Below are 10,132 nucleotides of genomic sequence, written 5' to 3'. Positions count from 1 at the left end.
GAAATTTTCAGCATGAAGTTTGCTATTGAGGTTCCCATCTTTCTTTATGATTTCTTATCAGGCCTTGCTATCCTCCAAGCCATAAATAAAAATGCAACTTTCATCTGCATTCAAACTGAGGTGGAAATATAAAAATTAAACATTTTCATTTTTTTCTGAGTATCAGTCACTCTCTGTGAGCTGGAAAACAGCAAGACAGACTTTCTGCTGCCTCTTTTCCAGAATGACTTCTTGGAAAGGCCCTAAGAAAAGACTGACTTGTTATTAACATATCTACAACACATATAATTTATAACTCTACCTACATATTCAGCATTGAAATGGAGTTCCCATGAGGCCTAAAAAAAAAAAAAAGGACAAAGAGGTTTCCTAACTGCAGTAGCTAAGCAGCTACAAGCCAACAGCTAAAAAAAATACACCTGCATACTCTCAACATATTACTAACTTGCTAATTTCCATTAGAATCTGGAGGGTCCAATCATTGAAAAATAAAGGTTCAGTAAGAACAAAGTTATAGAAATATCTGTTTAGGTCGCTAGGGCCAGATGCCCGTGCTGAGCTGGTCCTCGCGGAGCTGGGGCTGAGGGTGGCCTGAACTTCCGTAAGTCACAGCCTCCTGAGTTCAGAGCTGCAGATATGGATGTACAGGGTGCGCCCCCGGTGCCCAAGCACCCCTGCAAAGGAGTCCAGGCCTGGGAGCAGGGGACACCGAGGGTTGTGACTGACATCAGCGAGCCAAGATGCTCAGATGTGACTGACACTTGTGACTTCACCCTTTGAAGCCTCAATTTTCTCATCTGTAGAATGGACATAATGGAAGCTACCTCACAGGACTGTTGAGAGGATGAAATTAGACAATTCTTGTAAATCTCTTTGCAGGAGGGAGCCCTGGAGGCAGGACCTGGCAGGCAGTGCACTCAGGACCGGGAGGCATGAAGACCCCAGCGGAGCTGGCCATCAGGGGGATGCAAACCCTCCATGTTCAGCACCGCTGCTGGGACGGCTACCAGATCAAGGTTCGACCATCATTTGTGGAGGAGACTTTGTTTGGCAGCCCTGCAGGCACCTGGCCCACACCACCAGACTTTGACCCACCCTGGAGGAAGGCCAACAGAACCAGAGGAGTGGGGACAGGGGTGTCTCAGGCATTGGGGGCCAACGGGAGCTGTGAGTCCACCTCCTCCAGTGGCAGCACCCCAACCCTCACACCAAGGAAGAGCAAATACAGATTGGCCAGCCAGACCCCATCTTCCTGTGGTGAGTCTCTGGCTCCTGACCTGAGAGCGCCGGCTGTGAGGCCAAGTGAATGGTGAGGGGAGATGCTGCAAAGCTCCATGCCCTCCCTCTTCCAGACGACCCCAGCTATCCCTAGGGGCAGCCATTCACCCCACCCCAGGGAGGCTCCAGCACGAGCTGTTCACCCAGCTGGTCCCTCAAAGACAGAGTGCAGGGCGGTGGCCAGCTCCTGGAGGCTGTCTGTGAATTGGTTAGACACTCCATGCCCTCCGAGGCAGGAGCATTCCCACTCCCTCACCCACCTAATATCCTTGGCACAGGTCACCACCCGCCAGTACCCCCTGCACAGATGGGCCTCGAGATCCCAGGCCCGCCCCTTCAGGGGTCACCTTCCAGAGACCCCTGGTGACTGCCAGCACTCCTGCAGTCAGTGTTTCAGTGCCAGCTACGCCCCCCACCCCCACAAGGCAGAGCCACCCAGAAAGCAAAGCCCCCTTGGAAGCGAGTTTCTTGGTCCTTTCTGTATATTTGCCCCTAGGGTCACAACCAGGGGCAGAATTTCAGAGGTTGGGGCTGGTAGGCAGGCTTTGGGGGAGACCCAGGCGTTGATGGAGCACTGCTGAGGACAGAGAGTGAGGGTGGGCACTTTCCACACTGATATGGATTGGAGGGTCAACCCCTGACATCCCTATCTCCAGTCCTGTCATAGCCACACGGTGTAAGTGCCAACCCAGAGGGGGGCCCCAGGAGGGTCCCCGCACTTCCTCCATCAACACTGTCTCGCCGCCAAGTGTGAATAAATGGTATAATCGCCAACCCGGAGCGTTCCTCCTCCCTCCCTTCAAGCCAAGCTCCTGCTCAGGATAAGTTTCCAGCTGAGTCTGAAGGCCTCAGGAATTTTCCCAGGCACCAGCGCCGGGAACACAAGGATCTGGGTGATATGTGGATGGATGTTTAAAAATTGTAATAGTCATGTATTTATTTTCATGTATTAAGTATATCAGTAGCTCATTGAAACAAACAAAAAAGAAATATCTATTTAATACATCATAGCTGATCCAAAGGAAAAACAGACCAAAGTAAGACATGCTTTTAAATATTAATTGAAACCCAATCAATTTCCATTTAAGAAAACATTTCTTGACTGGTCTAGACCTCACTACCACATTGTGTGTGTATATATATATAAATAAATATATATATATATATATATATATATATACACACACATATATATACATTTATTTATATAGCGTGTGCTTATGTATGTGGATAAATTTGTTAGATTTTCTTCTTTGGAATTTAATTTTAGTAAAAGTAATCATATCCTGCTGGGTAGTTAAATGAATCAACCTGTCTAAACTTTTTTTTTTTTTTAAAACAAGAACTATACCTACATTCCAGTATCTTGAAACTATAGTAAAAATACATACCAAAAAATTAAATTAATCCCCGATGTACTCTAAAGGTTGCTGTTAATAACACTCATCTGAACTGAAAGCTTCAAGGATTGCACATCTGTCAAAGAAAAGAGACATACTTTGAGGAGGGGAGGCAAGGACTTCCAGCTTCAGCAGATACAAAGTACAGATGGGAAATAGATTGTTAGCAAAATAAATTATTTCCCGCCCTCCTTCAATTTTTCACAATCTGTGTGGCAAAGATTTCACTACTGACACTGCCAACATATTCTTAGCGTCTGTAGTCGTTTACTGTGACCTAGTGGGTAAAGCAGCCTTCTCCAAATAACCAAACACCAGATTCTGCATAATGCCAGATTCTGCAAAACGCCTTCTGCTCTCCCAAGTGTACAATGGAACTAGAAAAACAAAATTGGTCCAAATGCTGCATTGATTTAACAAGGTGGTGATACAGAGAGCAAACGTTTATGAAGTCGCTTCTTATTTTCAAACTTCTGGCTCAATGTACACCAAAACAAATTCAAAACTGCTCCTCCAGGAAGACATCTCACAAATGCTACTCCTTCCTGGAGTCCCCCATGTGCACACAAACACACCCACACACATCCTTTGCCTTCTCTCTGCCCCCACCTTCCTTTACAAACAAAGCATTCTCATCAATTTGTTATTGTTGTTTTTCTATTCAAAGCAGAGATGAGGAAAGTAAGTCCATTCTCTAGGAGAAAAAAAATAGAGTCAATGGACAAACACTTGAGAGCAGCCTGAAACCTCGGAGAGGTTTAGCTTATTTAAAAAAAAAAAAAAAAACAAGGGTCTCTGTTTTGAACGCAGCCTATTTATGAGTGGACCATTCTGAGTAATACGACACGTTGGAACTTGATAGAGTGCCACAAGTATCATGCCTGGAAGTTAGTGTCTCTAGACTCAATTGAAAAATGGCCTTTATGAATGTGTCCTTTGAGGAATGTTGTGCAGACCAGAAACAATCCCTATAGAATGAGGCAAAATCAAAATCAGATACAAAGAAATAACCCAACACCAGGGCCTAAAGGGAAGGTCACTTTACTCTCATGATCATAAGAAGCCCTCTGACAAAAAGGTCACCTGACATCACTCAACTGCCGACTTGGAGGACCTGTTAGAGACCATTTGGTAGCTCCTCTTGTTGTTAATGCTGAGGAACTTCAGAGTTAAACGTCTTCAGGAATAAGTAGGAAATACGTGGCCACACCATCCCAGGAAGCAAGTTTCCAGTCTCAAACGTTCTGTCCTTTACTGTGCTGGCCTCATAATCGCAGGGCAGCTTGACTGGCTAGCTGTAATGTGAGCTTCCTAAGGATGGTGCCAGTGAAAATTGAAAAATTCAGGATAGAACTAACATTGTGGTTTGCACAAAACAATCACGCGACCTAATTATATTGAGAAGGATAATGATTCCAGGCAAAATGATTTCGTGAAGAAGTCAACGATCCAAAGACATTTGAATGGTGTATACTTCTGTCCGAAAATGAAATCAACAGACTACAGGCCGTGAAAATGGATCTTTCTTTCAGCTACTCCCCTTTACTTTCCTCACCCTTCCTTGATTAAGAAGACCTCTTAGGGCATCAACATGTGAGGAAAGGAGATGGAAATGCTACTCACCCAAGTGTCCTGCACAAGGTAACCTTGTGAGAAGAAGGAATTTGAGAATAACTAAAATTGGAGAATACTCCACTTACCATTAACTCAGCTGATCTGAGCAAAAGCATGTTTCATGAACAGTCCGGTCCCTGAGAAGGGGCTGGATATACATTACTGTCACTATTAACTGAACTAGTCACATACTAGAGAGCCTTAGAAAAACAAAGACATGCCCCCTCTGCTAGGCTGCACCAAGTGGCCACATGTTGTCCCACTGCAGACAAGCTGTCACTTCAGTGCATAAGCTGTCACAGGATGGAAAGTTATCTGAGTGCCTGACAGTCAGACAGCCTGTTTGGGGGAAAGGGCACGGGATCAAAGCCCTTGCCTAGAGGTCAAATATTTTTCTGTTGAATAACAATCCTCACTGAACTGTCAGTTTTCTGAATATATTTTCTTTAGTTCAAGTTTTCTCCGTAAGTGGTGAGCCATTTATGGAGCTAAAAAGGAAATTCAGTTTTCTAAGAAGATTCTTCTTCCATCAACAATGTTTTCTTTTTCAGTGAAGAATTGTAGATGATATTATTGAAGGGAAGTTAAAAAAAGCCTGCCTGGTAACCAAGTCCCAAAATGGAATTAAGAATGCCAAAATTTGGTTGGACAGAGAAAGAAAAATATCATATCACTTATATATGTAATCTAAAAAAGAAATGATACAAATGAATTTGTTTATGAAGCAGAAATAAACTCACAGACGTAGAAAACAAATTTATGGTTACCAGAGGAGAATGGAGGAACTGGGATAAATTAGGAATTTGGGATTAACAGATATACACTACTATATTTTAAATAAATAAAAAACAGGGACCTATTGTATAGCACAGGAACTAAATTCAGTATCATGTAATAACTGATAATAGAAAAGAATCTTAAATATTTTGTAATAATATATAACAGAAAAGAATATATGTGTGTGTTGGTGCTCATTTTATGTGCCTTATTTGCATTTCTAGATCAAAATTCAGAAAAACAACACTTTATTTTAGCCACAGAAAGATACATACTTTATGAATCACCAAAAAAGTGGGTGAAATAAGATCTACCAAATGAAATTATTCTTTTTTTATATCAACACTACTTTTAGTTTATTTTTTCAATAGATTAAGCTAAAACTGGAGAAATAAAAATTAAAGCTTGGAAAATTTACAGAAGTATTTGATTCAAACAAACAAAAAAGTTAAATAGACTTCACTTTGTCTATTTCTTGTCCCTGAAGAAGGCACTTTCACTCTCATTAATCTGTATTTAAGAGGGAAAGGGAATATTTATCAAGATTTTAATAATACTGTTGTTTACATAAATTAGAATGGGATTGGCTTGGCAATTCAGGGTTCACAGCAAAGACCCATTCCCATCATAAAAGTCAATACTATTACAGAAAATATCATTATAAACCAAGTCCACATCATTTCTCAATTTTATATATATTAATGTAATATCCCAAATAGGATCTGAACACTTTTTTTCTCAGCCTTTGCTGTGATAGGATTATAGCATTTTGTTTGGTGTAACAATTTTTTTAATATCTAGTAGGTCCAAATCATTGTGCTAAGTACTGGGGATGAGTTTAAGTGGGTTATCCCTCCCAGTGTTTGATGGTGATCAAAGAATCTGCCTGTATAGGGCAACGACACACAAAAGGCAGGACAGGAAGACAGGGGAGCAAGGGGAAGAAGTGCACTGAATATAGTATTTCCCAGCAGCAATAAGCTGTCTGGGCTGCTTTCACTTTCTGTATAACATGCCTATCAATAAAGAAGGCTGATCCAGTTTGAGAGCTGCAGAACAACCAGGTGGGGTAGCCATGCTGCTAGGATAAGGCTTAGGGGGCCTCTGTCCAACCCCTGGCCTACGACCCTGTCTCCAGGACAGATTTAGCATGGAGGAGAGGGGTGATTTTATTGTTCTTCCTTATGGGCCTTAAATGAACAAAAATGAATTAATTACAATCTTTGCATGGCTGTCCTTTCTGAATTTATTTATCTGATTTTGTTCACAATGCCTTTAAATCCCATTTTGGGGTCAATTTGACATTTAAAAATGATAAAATTCTTAGTTTTAAATAGAAGGCCTGGGAAAAATCAGTGTCCAATAAGGAGCAGTATACTAACCAGAACTAGAATTGGGTTGCCAAATTCAGTAAATAAAAATATAGGGCACCCTGCTACATAATAAACTTTTTTTAAGTATAAACATGTACCATGTAGTATTTGGTACATACTTATGTTTTAAAGGCCTTGCTTGGTGCCTCAGATGGTAAAGAATGTGCCTGCAATGCAGGAGAATGAAGCTCAATCCCCAAAATATTCACTATTTACCTGAAATTTATATGTAACTAGGTGTCCAATATTTATTCAACAATGCCAATTTACATCCTCAGAAAGTCCAAAACTCCTTGTGGCTCAGCTGGTAAAGAATCTGCCTGCAATGCAGGAGACCTGGGTTCGATCCCTGGGTTGGGAAGGTCCCCTAGAGAAGGGAAAGGCTACCCACTCCAGTACTCTGGCCTGGAGAATTCCATGAACTATACAGTCCATGGGGTTGCAAAGCATCAGACACAACCAAAGGACTTTCACTACTACTATTACCAAAACAGGAAGACATTATTGACCTCTCATTGCTTCCCATTGATTTTATGTATAAAACATGAAATAATTACTTTCTATTACATTCAACCTAATTAGGTCAAATATGGCATAATTCAAGAGTATCTAAAGCACAAAAGAGAATTGAAAATTTGACAAAGTTGAATATTTCCCATTTTTAAACACTTGTCTACATAGCCAAGGTCGGGGTGGCGACTGAGAGCGCCAGGCTGCGATGGCACAGGAGTGGCCAAGAGGAGCTACCCCATGTCCAAGGTCAGGGGCGGCGGTGGAGAGGATACCCCTCGTCCAAGGTAAGGAGCAGCGACTGCGCTGTGTGGAGCAGCCGTGAAGAGATACCCCAAGTCCAAGGTAAGAGAAACCCAGGTAAGAGGGTAAGTATTGCAAGAGGGCATCAGAGGGCAGACCCACTAAAACCATAATCACAGAAAAATAGCCAATCTGATCACAAGGACCACAGCCTTGCCTAACTCAGTGAAACTAAGCCATGCGGTGTGGGGCCACCCAAGACTCCAGGTCATGGTAGAGAGGTCTGACAGAATGTGGTCCACTGGAGAAGGGAATGGCAAACCACTTCAGTATTCTTGCCTTGGGAACCCCATGAACAGTATGAGAAGGCAAAATGATAGGATACTGAAAGAGGAACTCCCCAGGTTGGTAGGTACCCAATATGATACTGGAGATCAGTGGAGAAATAACTCCAGAAAGAATGAAGGGATGGAGCCAAAGGCAAAAACAATACCCAGTTGTGGATGTGACTGGTGATAGACGCAAGGTCCCATGCTGTAAAGAGCAATATTGCATAGGAACCTGGAATGTTAGGTCCATGAATCAAGGCAAATTGGAAGTGGTCAAACAGGAGATGGCAAGAGTGAATGTCAACATTCTAGGAATCAGTGAACTAAAATGGACTGGAATGGGTGAATTTAACTCAGATGACCATTATATCTACTACTGTGGGCAGGAATCCCTTAGAAGAAATGGAGTAGCCATCATAGTCAACAAGAGAGTCCGAAATGCAGTACTTGGATGCAAACTCAAAAATGACAGAATGATCTCTGTTCGTTTCCAAGGCAAACCATTCAGTATCATGGTAATCCAAGTCTATGCCCCAACCAGTAATGTTGAAGAACCTGAACAGTTCTATGAAGACCTACAAGACCTTTTAGAACTAACACCCAAAAAGAATGTCCTTTTCATTATAGGAAACTGGAATGCAAAAGTAGGAAGTCAAGAAACACCTGGAGTAACAGGCAAATTTGGTCTTGGAGTACGGAATGAAGCAGGGGAAAGGCTAATAGACTTTTCCCAAGAGAACAAACAGGTCATAGCAAACACCCTCTTCCAACAACACAAGAGAAGACTATACACACGGACATCACGAGATGGTCAACACCAAAATCAAATTGATTATATTCTTTGCAGCCAAAGATGGAGAAGCTCTAAACAGTCAGCAAAAACAAGACCAGGAACTGACTGTGGCTCAGATCATAAACTCCTTATTGCCAAATTCAGATTGAAATTGCAGAAAGTAGGGATAACCACTAGACCATTAAGGTATGACCTAAATCAAATCCCTTATGATTATACAGTGGAAGTGAGAAATAGATTTAAGGGACTAGATCTGTTAGACAGAGTGCCTGATGAACTATGGACGGAGTTTCATGACATGTACAGGAGGCAGGGATTAAGACCATCCCCATGGAAAAGAAATGCAAAAGAGCAAAATGGCTGTCTGAGGAGGCCTTGCAAATAGCTGTGAAAAGAAGAGAAGTGAAAATCAAAGGAGAAAAGGAAAGATATTCCCATTTGAATGCAGAGTTCCAAAGAATACCAAGGAGAGATAAGAAAGCCTTCCTCAGTGCTCAATGCAAAGAAATAGAGGAAAACAGCAGAATGGAAAAGACTAGAGATATCTTCAAGAAAATTAGAGATACCAAGGAAACATTTCATGCAAAGATGGGCTCAATAAAGGACGGAAATGGTATGGACCTAACAGAAGCAGAAGATATTAAGAAGAGGTGGCAAGAATACACAGAAGAACTGTACAAAAAAGATCTTAATGACCCAGATAATGACGATGATGTGATCACTCACCTAGAGTCAGACATCCTGGAATGTGAAGTCAAGTGGGCCTTAGAAAGCATCACTACAAACAAAGCTAGTGGAGGTGATGAAATTCCAGTTGAGCTATTTCAAATCCTGAAAGATGATGCTGTGAAAGTGCTGCACTCAATATGCCAGCAAATTTGGAAAACTCAGCAGTGGCCATGGGTCTGGAAAAGGTCAGTTTTCATTCCAATCTCAAAGAAAGGCAATGCCAAAGAATGCTCAAACTACCGCACTATTGCATCATGTCACACGCTAGTAAAGTAATGCTCAAAATTCTCCAAACCAGGCTTCAGCAATATGTGAACCATGAACTTTCAGATGTTCAAGCTTTTTTAAAAAGGCAGAGGAACCAGAGATCAAATTGCCAACATCCGCTGGATCATCAAAAAAGCAAGAGAGTTCCAGAGAAACATCTATTTCTGCTTTATTGACTACGCCAAAGCCTTTGACTGTGTGCATCACAATAAACTGTGGAAAATTCTGAAAGAGATGGGAATACCAGATCACCTGACCTGCCTCTTGAGAAACCTGTATGCAGGTCAGGAAGCAACAGTTAGAACTGGACACGGAACAACAGACTGGTTCCAAATAGGAAAAGAAGTTCATCAAGGCTGTGTATTATCACCCTGCTTATTTAAATTATATGCAGAGTACATCATGAGAAATACTGGGCTGGAAGAAGCACAAGATGCAATCAAGATTGCCAGGAGAAATATCAATATCAGATATGCAGATGACACCACCCTTATGGCAGAAAGTGAAGAGGAACTAAAAAGCCTCTTGATGAACGTGAAAGAGGAGAGTGAAAAAGTTGGCTTAAAACTCAACATTCAGAAAACGAAGATCATGGCATCTGGTCCCATCATTTCATGGCAAATAGATGGGGAAACAGTGGAAACAGTGACAGACTTTATTTTTCTGGACTCCAAAATCACTGCAGATGGTGATTGTAGCCCTGAAATTAAAAGACGCTTATTCCTTGGAAGGAAAGTTATGACCAACCTAGATAGCATACTAAAAAGCAGAGACATTACTTTGTCAGCAAAGGTCCATCTAGTCAAGGCTATGGTTTTT

At 41.8% G+C, this 10,132-nt stretch overlaps 1 pseudogene; it reads left to right on the top strand.

The window, feature by feature from the left end:
• Window positions 1-932: 932 nt before the first annotated feature.
• Window positions 933-1,774, top strand: LOC110137474 (RBPJ-interacting and tubulin-associated protein 1 pseudogene; annotated as a pseudogene).
• The last annotated feature ends 8,358 nt before the right edge of the window (window positions 1,775-10,132 follow it).

Source organism: Odocoileus virginianus, chromosome 3 (assembly GCF_023699985.2).
Source record: "Odocoileus virginianus isolate 20LAN1187 ecotype Illinois chromosome 3, Ovbor_1.2, whole genome shotgun sequence".
Lineage (NCBI taxonomy): Eukaryota > Metazoa > Chordata > Mammalia > Artiodactyla > Cervidae > Odocoileus > Odocoileus virginianus.
This window is presented reverse-complemented; position numbering and strand designations above follow the sequence as displayed.